At 34.0% G+C, this 12,450-nt stretch overlaps 1 long non-coding RNA gene across 4 annotated transcripts; it reads left to right on the forward strand.

The window, feature by feature from the left end:
- Window positions 1-6,039: 6,039 nt before the first annotated feature.
- Window positions 6,040-12,359, forward strand: LOC128681794 (uncharacterized). Of its 4 annotated transcripts, none has more exons than XR_010370278.1 (7): window positions 6,040-6,107; window positions 6,857-7,038; window positions 7,391-7,495; window positions 7,997-8,736; window positions 9,338-9,424; window positions 10,210-10,388; window positions 11,194-12,359. It is a non-coding gene; the product is annotated as an uncharacterized LOC128681794 (long non-coding RNA). The 4 variants fall into 4 exon arrangements; XR_010370279.1 differs by having other exon boundaries at window positions 6,857-7,034; XR_008406058.2 differs by lacking the exon at window positions 6,857-7,038.
- Window positions 12,360-12,450: the final 91 nt, after the last annotated feature.

Genomic DNA, 12,450 nt, shown 5'->3' on the forward strand with positions numbered 1-12,450 from the left:
CTTACTTGAGTATGTGTTCGTCTCTGTAATATATTTATATATATATATATATATACGTTTTTCTTAGTCAAGGGAGACTGGTCCGAGTTAAAAATGGTAGTAACTTTTTTTTTTAATATTTGGATCAAGGTTATTCTGTACATGACTTATAACTAAGAATTATGCTACGCTAATCTTTACTGTAACTGCTTAAGAAACTTACTGTTTAATATTTAAAAAATAAAATAAAACATAAAAATGGCGCTATTTCATTCATTTAACAAAATATAATTTGTTTATGGCTGTTAACTGTAAATATGGTACATGTGTTCTTCATAAAATCTATTTCGTAAAATTGAATCACTTAGGTCTTAATGAATGAATTTTTATTTCAAGTAACATGACTACTACTGGAGTACTTAGTAATTATAACTACATATATTATATAGGTGCTTAATCCTAATCTTAACCAATATTATGAAGGTAAATTTGTTTGTTACCGCTTAACACTCTATCTACTCAACCAATCTTTATTAAATTTTGCATACATGTAGTTTGAAGCGTGGAGAAGGACATAGGGTAAATTTCATCACGGAAATTGTGGATGGCCAACTGGAGGTGTACAACTTTTTTTGCCGCCATTTTGTTTTGGCGGTAAATATGACAGTTGTTGCATGAAAATTCAGATTCAGATTCATTTATTGCAATGTCACAAGTGGAAATGTTAGGTGTTACATAGATAATAAGTAAGTACAGGTGACGCCCTGCAAGGGCACAGCAAACATTGGGGCAGCTAGATGCCATTTACTTAAATATTTAACATTGTTAATTGTCATGCATTAAATTATTAAAAATGATTAAAATTAATAAAATGATTAAAATTAATAAAATGATTAAAATTAATAAAATGAAGGGGAGTCGAAGGTATCACTGATCGATTTGATCTTCAAAGAACTCTGCGATACTGTAATAGCATTTATCCAAAAGAAAAACCTTGAGATGGTTAGTAAATATGTGTGGTTTTTTAATATTTTTTATTTCATTTGGAATGTGGTTAAATATTTTTATTGCCATATGATGAGGACTAGATCCAATTAATGCCATATTAGTAAGTGGAATTAATAATTTATTTAAATACCGATTGTTTCTTCTGTTGTGATTATCCCTATTAGTATATAATTCACTGTGTTTCCGTACAAATTTCGTACACTGCGTTTCCGTACAAAATTACTTTGTGTAGATACGGCAAATTTATTATGGAGCGTTTTACGACGGATCAAGGTGTTTTAATTATTAAAACGTTTTACGAAACATTAAAAATAATGATTCCCGTTCGATTAATTTCGAGAAACAGTGACATTGATTGGCCCTGAAGATCGCCTGACTTCTCTGTGGGGCTATCTAAAGGGACGTGTCTATGCTAACACGCCAATGAACCTTCAGCAATTAAAACAAAATATTCGAGACACAGTCGCTGAGTTAACGCAGGAAATGTATGAAAAAGGGTTCGCATCTGCGGTGCTGCTAGAGGTGGACATTTGTCTGACATTGTTTTCCATGTATAACTGTCGGCCCTAAATGCTATATTCAACAAGGAATATTCGATACATTATATATTTCATGGAATAAAATTACAAAACTAAAGTGTATACCTGTTATTTGGCCACCTTTATAACTCCCCGTGGGAAATTTACGCGGGCGAAGCCGCGGCCAACAAGTTAGTGACTAATATTGGTATGACACATACCTACTTATACAGTGGTTTAAAAATACACACAATTTATATACATTTCTTATCATTTTCCTATATAATTAAAAAACCATATAACAATGTGTCTACAAGCGATAGTATTCATATTGAACGGTTTAAATGAGTATCGTTAGTTGTTATAGTTGGTATTACATAGGGACTTATGTATTTATAAATTAAATAATTATTAAATGAGCATACGTATTATTATAAGATGTATACTGCCGTCGTACGAGAGAAGGGCACATGTATCATTTTGGTCAAACCGAGATATTTAGGATTAAAGTTTTCACCATATTCTGCTCTATAGTTTGAGAACCTATTGCTTTATAGAAAAAAAAATACTGATTATATTTGCGTAAAGGTTAGAACTATTATATTTTTAGCTTTTTAGTTTTTAAATATAATAAATTATTCAATAATTTCAAAAAATAATTTTCAACTAAAGAAAAAAATATTTAAAAAATACAATTTACTACAAAGAAAAGGCATAGTTAACCAAATGTCACCTTTCTTTTTAATATTTCTAACAAATTTGTCATCGTGTCATAAAGAAAGGACATATGTGTCCAATTGTGCCTTTTTAATTTAAATAGAACTAATGTGTGTCACAAAAAATAAAAACAAATAATCATGTTAAGAAAGTTTAATAAAATGTAAAACAATTGGTCATGCCATTCCTTTAGTTAGCTTATCCAAATAACTGAAACAAAACTTAGCAAGTCACCTTCGGGAACACCAAAATTCAAACAAAAAAAATATTAATCTTCAATAGTTTTTTATAAATCATTGGGGATAAGCATCTACTTACAATATTGGCTGACAAATAGAACATAATATGAATTTGAAAAAAAAAGTGAATCAGTAAAATTCTTAAATTCAATCATTCTTAAACCTAAGTTAGATACCTAAGGAAAGTAAAAATCAATTATTTTTAGTAACAGATTGTATGCCAAACTTAAAAATCTGTAAATAATAATTTCAATTTAATGTTGTGATTCAGAGTAAATATACTCTGAATCACAATATTAAAATAAATCAAAATATTCTATATTAATAGAGGTAGTACCTAATAGGAACATCAATTTTGGTTTTGAACCTATGTTAGAGCTTATTCTAATTATTTATTGTTCATTAACTAAATAGCTCACAGCCATAATTATTAAAGACTCTCGTAGTTAAATATTCTAAAAAGTATTATCAATATTATTATAAAAAAATAAATGTAACAACAAACATAATAACGCACTTGGTTGAATTATCACAATGCAATAGTAATAACTATAAAAAAGTTGAAAGAAATAAAATAATCACTTTAGCTTAAAATATTAATTTAAAAATTAGTCTTAAATTTCAGTCTTCATAAATTTCTGTGAGATCAGCTGAACTATCGCTAACGGGTAGGTTTTTCCAAAAACCTCTTCTATTGTCAGGCATAAGTGGCCCAAGCTTGGAAAGTATAGCTGATTTCCTCTCAGATGTTATACCACGTGGAGAAAGCTTCTGCTTAGGCGATGAAATGCCAATTTTAAGATTTTTAACTCTCAAGAAATCCAATTCTATTTGCTCTTCAGTGTCATGGCTGTTCTTGTAGAACATCGATTTGCTCCCTCGCCGAAAAGTGATTTCAGACTTGTTTCTCAAATAAGCTCGTGGCACAGAATTTTGTAATTTATACGATGAAGAGCAATCTTCAAAATCGTGAAAATCCTGGACAGTCATTTTTTTCACCACAGTATTTGGACCAGTATCGGAGACAGCTTTGCAAAAGTCTTCAAAGTCATACACTCGCTTGTTCTTCTTAAGTGATTGCTCCACTCTATGGTGAAATTCATCTGCAGCCATAAATGTATGACCGACTTCCAGATAACGCAGTACAACAGTTTCAATAGTTACATCCTTGGAATTGACTAAATAAACTAAATAGGAAAATAGGCACCAGTTTTTGTTTTGGGCCGCGCAGTTATCCAGCCACAAAATCACATGTTTGTAGTCCCGGTTTTCAAGAAAAAATGCTTGAAAACAGCTAATTATATCTTCCTTTTTTCTTCCTGCAATAGCTTCGTGCCATAAGACTCCCAGTGTTTTGCCAACTCCATGTAACCTTTTGTCACCTACAGGAACGAAACTCTGATTGAAAACGATAAGCCTTGGACAAAACATTACCGTTTTGAACTCATCCATGCGAGGTAACATTATTACCTTTTCCAAATCAACTGCAAATATTGTGGTGTCAGTACTTTTTTGCTTCGTTTGGCTTTGAACGTCCTCTTCATATTTCTTTCTCGCTGAAATGTACCTAGTGTGATGATCTTCATATTCTTTGCATTCTTTGCAATTTCTATGTCTTATTTCTGCGTTAGGGTTGTGAATAGAAAATTCTTCGCACAATTCACATTCCTCGTGTCCAAGCTTTGTGAAAGATATTTTAAGCTCATTTACGACATTCCTATAAAACCCATAGGACACATTTATTTCAGGCTCTTTCTCACAGTAATTGTCATACATCATGCGGATATTGATATCCGAAGGCAAATATTTCCTATTTGGTGCATGAACTCTCCTATAATGCGACACAACTGGACGAAAAGACATAATATGTTCTTTTATCTTAGTCCTGTCTATTTGTGATGGGTTTGGGTTATGACCTCTGCCGTCAATAATAGGCTCTGCATATTGAGTTTTATAGTAAGTGTCAATAATGTTTCTGACAGCCTTGCAGTTATTTTTCTTGTAACCCAAAGTTGTAATAAAAAACGTTTTACACACCGCAACTTTCTCACCGTTTTTATCACAAAAGAAATACGAAACACTCTTAGTACGATCATAATGTTTGCCATGCTCATCATCATGACTTTTTTTCTTTGGTCTTACTGGCTTTTGCTGCATAGTATTAGCTAAATAAAAGTGTTTTTGTTCCGACCAAGACATTTTCCAGAAATTACTATTAATGGTTTTGCGATAATCCTCTGAGAATTTCGTTGAACATTTTTTTTTACAAATGTTCTCTTGGCATCCGGGTTTCACGAAATATTTGGTACATATTTTTTCTTCTCTTTTAATTTGCTTTCGTTCTTTAAGACTAACATCATATTTTTTGCGCTTTCTTACTGTCCCTTTTTTTGTAAGTACTACATCTTCTTTTGTAGATTCATCTGACGATTCTGGAATCGTTTTTTCCAAACACGGTTGAGAACATGGAATGAAGTATGATTCGGAGCCAGAATCATCCAATAAAATATTGGCCTCACGAGGTTCATAGTTTTCGTTATGAATCCTAATATTTAAGTTTTTAATCACAGATTGTTTTGAGCATTGAGCGGCAATATTGTACGTTTTTTGGTTTTTCGGTGGCTCATAATCTTTATCGACTACTGAATCGTCCGAATCAAAATCTGATTCAGATGCTAGAAATTGTGGCGACCAGTTTTGTAGACCACTAGTGGACGGAATTTGTTCATCAATATCGGATTTACGCTTGAGATTTTGTAAAGCGGCGCTTACTAATCTTTTACCACGTGACTGCATTGTTTAAATTATCTGAAATAATGGAAAAACAAGTGAAATAAATGATAACATATGTTTACCATATTCCTACTATAATAATGAAATAGTAAGACATATCAAATAGTGTTAAATTAAGGCGAAAAGGCTTTGTTTGGCACATCTGGCTAGAAACTGACAGATAACTATTGCGCTTTCTTAGGTGTACGACCTACCCACAAAGTGATGTACTTACTTAAAGAAAAACAGCATGTAAATATGGATAAAATGTAAATAAACTTACCAAGCGCGGGCGGGCTGCTGACAAGCGTGGAGTCGCATCGACATCGCAGGCACAACTGGCGCAATTCATTGAAACTCTACCCTCCTTTCCTCACCTCTCATCGTAAAATATTTAAAGAAAAGGCACAACTGGTTATTTATGCCTTTTATACGTAAATAATTACAATATGCATGGATGAATAATTAAGTAAACAGGGCACATCTGGCATTTGAGCCTTTCCTTTATGTTATGTTGTACGTTGTGTCTTTTCAACATAGTTTTTAGTAAAATCCTAAATGTAGTAATAGTCACAACTATGTATTTGTGCCTTTTCAATATAATATTAAATAATATGCCTTTTCATTCAATAAAACATGAATATAAGTCTCATTTGTGCCTTTTGCGCCTACTGTAACTCCGAATTCCTTAAAGTTAAAATTCTTCAAAAAATTGAGCAGATGCGCCTTTTTTTCCTCATTCTAAATATGTATATAACTCAATTTTTCTTAAAATGTTAGTTGTGCCCTTTTTTCGTATGACGGCAGTATATATTAATGATGTTAATTTGCAACATAATTTTATATGGCGATTGGTCGTATCAATATTCTCTTGGTAAGTTGTTATTTATTTATTTTATTTATTGGCACACAAAACAGTTTAACGACATAACATGTTTGAAAAACCAGAATGAAGTGCGCACACCGTGATTTAGATACATTTTTGTTTGATGATGTCTATATGATTTATTTTCATAAAAGTAAATAATATATAATAATAATAGTTATTTATTTTAGGTAAAAACCCATATATTTGTACATTTACATATGTAAAATAAATACAATGAATTATCTAAATGAAATAAAGTAAAAATAAAGCCACAAGGCGTATTTTCAGTCTTACAATGATCATTTTTTGTTAGGTTCCCGATGTGCTGTGATCCAATACCGTATCATCGCGCTTGTCAAGTCTTTACAAATTACTTTAAGAATGCTATTACTAGCGTCACGCAATCTGTCCCAGAAGGAAGATATACGTGACCTTATAATAGCAAAGAAATTGGGCATTCTCCCCTCAGCGAACATGCCCGACGCGCTGCAGTAGCGAGGAAGCTTCATAAGGATGCGGTATGCATTATTATACTGCACCGTTATGGTGCTGAAGGAAGACCTCTTATAATTATACCATAACAAGTGTAGAAGCACTGGCAGTAAGCTCTAAATAGGGTCTCCTTCACTTCACTACATCTAGCAAAATGGCGCGCGAGCATGTTACACCGAACCGACAATGCCAGTCTCTCACGCTCCACATAAAAGTAAAGAATGAGATGTATATTTTTCTTACACATTGCGTGTGTTATTTAGGTACTTACACTGGGTATCATTCAAGTCGCTAAAAGGCATCTGATATGACTTTTACGACTACCGCCACCTGGCGGAAAATCGTCGTGCAGAAATTTGTGGAGGGGTGTGAAACCAGTGTGAATATGCAAGTTAAAAAGGAAGAAAAATATTTTGTGTATTATATAATGAGTAGGGGCAGGTAGGTATGTACCTATTAGTCAGGATCGTGACAAATAGAAAATCCCAGTTTCTGGCGTGATAATATACATATAATAAATCCGTATAGGTACCTCGGTTATGTCTGTGCGTAGGAGATATTACAGAAATATAATTATAGGGTCCCTTGTGGGGCGAATAGAGTCCAAAATCATTATTTTTAGTATTCTTGTCTTTTTATATTTATGTCGCGTATCTCCCAAAAACTATTGCATGGATTTTGATGCGGTTTGATCGCAGTTGTATAGCGGACGGTCTACCGTAAAAATCTAGTATAGGTTTCATCGCGATACGTTGCTGTCTATGAATAAAATAAATTATAATTAATTTTATTTTTAGATAATGGGCATACTAACAAAATATTATTTCGTAATGGAGATTCGTTTATGCTGACTGTGCAACTGTCTAATATTCATTCGAATTGTATCAGTTATGATATCAAGAGTAAGTATACCAACCACAGATTTATATATTACTAGATGTTGCCCGGGGCTTCGCTCCCGGTGGGAATTTTGAGATAAAATAAAGCCTATAGCAATCTCGGATAATGCAGCTTTTTAATGGTGAAATAATTTTTACAATCGGTTGAGTAGCTTCGGAAATTACCCGCCTCAAACATTAAAACTCACAAACGCTTACCTCTTTATAATAGTAGTATAGACTAGCTGCACCCCGGGCCTTCGTTCCTGTGGGAATTTCGGGACCAAAAGCAGCCTACCTATGTGTTATTCCAGGTTATATTCTACCCGTGTACCAAATTTCATAATAATCCGTCCAGTAGATTCCTCGTGAAAGAGTAACAAACATACCTATACACAAATACATCCTCACAAACTTTCACATTTATAATTTCAAATTAGTAGGACTTACCTAGTACCAATTGTGATAAAGAACTGTAGTAAAGTAAATAGAATATAGTCAACATGGAAAATTGATATTTTTCAGATTGGTTGACATCTCCGATGTTTCTCTATACACGACGACCTCGGTGGCGCAGTGGTAAAGTTCTTGCCACTGAACCGAGAGGTCCCGGGTTCGATCCCCGGTCGAGTCATGATGGAAAATGAAACTTTTTCTGATTGGCCCGGGTCTTGGATGTTTATCTATATGTGTATTTGTTATAAAATATAGTATCGTTGAGTTAGTATCCCATAGCATAAGTCTCGAACTTACTTTGGGGCTAGCTCAATCTGTGTCATTTGTCCTAATATATTTATTTATATAGGTACCTACTATACGATAGTACATACTATATACTAATATAAATGTGAAAGTAAGATTGTTTGTGTATTAGTCTATTTGTTACCTTTTCGAGCTCTATCTCCTCAACCAATCTTCTTGAAATTTTGCATACATGTAGTTTAAAGTATGTAGAAGGACGTAGGGGTACTTAGGTACCTACCTTTAATCTCGGAAAATAACTATTTACGTGGGCAAAAGCTATTATGTAATAAAACATATTATCGTTGTGTTAGTACCGTATCACAAAACTCAAGTCTCGAACTTACTTTAGGGCTAGCTCAATCAGTGTGATTTGTTCTAATTTATTTATTTATGATAAGAATAAGAGTCGATAGATGCTATTAAATAATGATTACTTTATTCAAATATTTCAGACCTTTTAGCACCTCTGATGAGATATAAAATGGAATATAGTGTGACTTGGAGGCCACAATTTTGTATAAGTATGTGAATATCTTATAGAAATACAACATACCATGAAAGAGGCAGGGCAGAGGCATACCTGTGGCAATACGAGGAACTATCGATAACAGATTGACCACAATGATTTTCGCAGCGACAGTAACGCCACGCCTGAGGGACTTCTTTCATGGTATAGATTATTTATACCTATTTACAAAACATGTATATTTCGGAATTGAAATATTTACTACTTGTGGCGACATCTACCACGCCACATGCACAACGGAGCAGATGTAAAAAGCCGACCAAACGCAAATGAATAACAAGCCACACAAGTGATCCAGGACACTACGGACAGATGGCACGACGGTCGACTCACTATGGACAGCTAACAAACCTAGACCGCGCAGACAGTGCGTTTTCGATTGGAAGCATAAATACAACCTCCGACATGACACCGTCGGAGCCGTACAGTTCCCCAGGCGCAACACCTAGCCTGGCGGGAAGGTCTTCCTTTTGTGGCGGTCGAGCATAATCACCTGGCTCCCGCTACATACTTATTTACCCAATTAAAAACCTAAATTAAATTGTTTTCTACTCTTTAAAGACTGATGGTGGATTTAGAAATTATTGTTTTTTCAGAATCACATGTCATATCAACGCCATGTTTTAGTTCAACCACAGATTATACAATACTAACTAGTTCAACTAATCGTGGAGGGATTGCAGGTAAACATTTTCTTGTAACTATGTAGTAAAACTAAACACTTATAGGCACTATCTTACGCAAAAAGTTGACGAAACTTAGGCGGTTTTGACATCCATCTGGTTTTTCTTTGCGGTGAAAACAGCTCATATACTAACCACTCAATGTATATTCGGCATTTGCTTTAGTCGATAGTGTGGAACCATTAAATCCTCGATACGCTACCTAATTGAGGCCCAATAAAGATTTTATAACCAATTCTTTAAACGTTTATCACATCGACTGTGGAGTCCCGACCCTTCCGATGAAAAAATACAACTTTGAAATTATGTTTTGGCTGTAATTTAATACTGACTGCCTGCTTGGCGTCAACCCTTTTTTGGTAATGCTGCTGCAAAGGTTTTTATCCATAGTCACGTCCTACGACATCAGCGGGACGATATAGACTGGTCCTATTTTAGGGATAAAGCCGACGGAAGACATCATCGTGAAATGGTAAACGTTGTTAGTTCAGTTATGATACATAAATAAATAAATATATTAGGACATCAATCACACAATTCAGCTAGCCCCAAAAGTAAGTTCGAGACTTGTGTTATGGGATACCAACTCAACGATACTATATTTTATAACAAATACATATATAAATAAACATCCAAAAACCGAGTCAATCAGAAAAAGATCATTTTCCATCATGACCCGACCCGGGACCTCTCGGTTCAGAGGCAAGCACTCACCACTGCGCCACCGAGGTAGTCATGATTTTATACTTAACAATCTATCTATTTCCCCGTTGATTTTCTTTCAGAAACCACCACAGAGGGGAGCTATACAAATTCAAATGTTAGTAATGTAACTAGTAGTTCAAATGCTGTAATAATAAGTGTAATTATCGTCATAGTGATACTAATATCAATATTAATTGGCATAATATTTTATTGGAAGTGTAGAAACCGAGCAGAGGATGTCAGGGAACAGATCATTTATGTAAGTTGTACGCATACAATACGAGAGTTTTTCTCGTAAACACATCTTTATTATGTATTATTTATTATAAAGAGGTTAGCGTTTGTGAGTTTGTATGTTTGAGGCGGGTAAACTCCGAAGCTACCGAACCGATTTCGAAAATTCTTTCACCATTAGAAAGGTACATTATCCAAGATTGATATAGGTTATGTTTTATCTCAAAATTCCCACGGGAGCGAAGCCCTGGGCAAGATCTAGTGTGTCACATAAAATTATGTACCTATGACTCGAAAGAAAGTCGCAACTCGTGTGTTCGCGGCTCAAGCTCAAGTTACACCCTCGTGTGACTTTCATTTCATATAAAATGGTAAGCCCGTCTGGCATAATAGGGACCAATACTGTTTGAATGAGTTTCTTTCGGCATTTCTTCTCAGCAGTGGTCGTTCCGAAATGGTAGTAGTTTGTAGCTTTGGTAAATATCATTTAGAATATGACGTGAAAAAGTGCCTGTGAAGGCCTAATTTCTGAATAAATGATTTGAATTTGTTTTTGAATGATAAAACTCAAAAAAATATATGATGTACATTCTCTATATAAACTTCCACCGAAAATTGGTTTGAACGAGATCTATTACCTAAGTAGTTTCTTTTTATACGTCGTAAATCGTAAACCGCAATTTACCTTTCATTCAATCAACGCAAATATAAAAATCGATCAACAAGAACTTTTATGTTATGTCACTTGTTGCTACTTCATGGGCGAGTTCGACTCGCACTTGGCCGCTTTTTTAAGTAAAGGCATTTAAAAATTGTCTTTTTATTTGCAGGCATCCAATGGAGTACAATACTTGGAGTTGGATTTGCGTATGACTACGGCTCAAGACCGAACTCCCACTACAGAAGATGTGTTATATTCCCAGATTCGTTTCCGCGAAGATTGTAAAAGCTAATCATACTTAAACTGGAGAATTTGTCTTATAAGTAGGCGATAGGTTATCATAATCTATCGTACTAATATTAAAATTGCGAAAGTTTGTGAGGATGTGTGTATGTAAGTATGCTGTTGCTGGCAACACAAAGTAAATTTACTATTTTTATAAGGTTGTCATTGTCACTCAGAATTTTTTCCGCTATGGAGTCTGTCGTGTGTATCCCAAATAATATAAAATACATTTATTCAGAAATCGTCTTTGGAGTTAAACAATAAGATCCTAACACATGTTTGTTTGCTAACTCTTTCACGCAAAATCACGGGCAGAATATAACTTAGAATAACAGATAGGGTACATACTTTTCATCCCGAAATTCCCACCGGAACGAAACCCCGGGGCGCGGCTAGTGATCTATAACTAACTATACAACTCAACTAGCGACCCGACTCGGCAACGCACGGTGCTCTAATAAGCTATTTTGAATATATAAATCTTCGTTAATAAATTATCTAAATAACAGTGAAAACAAATATATATCTCTACTCAATAGGGTAGTTGCCAAGGTCAGAGAATTGTAAAAAATATACCTAATCTAGATAAAATAAATATATTTAGTATCATTATGATAATTCATAGACTGTAACAATGCAGCTGGATCTAAATACGAAGATTTAAAGTTGGTTGGAAAGAGTCCATTTTTAAAAAGTATGAAATTATAAAAAACAAATTTAACCATGTTCTCATCTTGTTACAAAACAACATTTTGTAACAACTTTTATTAACGAATATATCCCCGTAAACGTAATAAATGTAGTTGTGGAACAAACATATCCTTCGCGAACATTATCGCACGTTGTGACGTCACTTGTTCGTGACATTTAGTATGGAGCGTTTCGAGCGAGATCAGAAATGTGTGATTTTATTTTTTATTTGATTTTAAGTATTGTCATTATCACAGTATTTTTTTCACTGGTGTTTCTAATGATATAAGAGCCTTCGAATAGTCATCAAAACAAAAATTTGGCAACTAGCCTATTCTAGCCCCAACAGTATAGGATCACAATGTTACGATTTTCATTGGAAGTAAAAAAAATACCATTTGGTGTCATACAATAACATGTATTCACATCTCTTTATCAATTACAGAGTTTT

Source organism: Plodia interpunctella, chromosome 28 (assembly GCF_027563975.2).
Source record: "Plodia interpunctella isolate USDA-ARS_2022_Savannah chromosome 28, ilPloInte3.2, whole genome shotgun sequence".
Taxonomy (NCBI): domain Eukaryota; kingdom Metazoa; phylum Arthropoda; class Insecta; order Lepidoptera; family Pyralidae; genus Plodia; species Plodia interpunctella.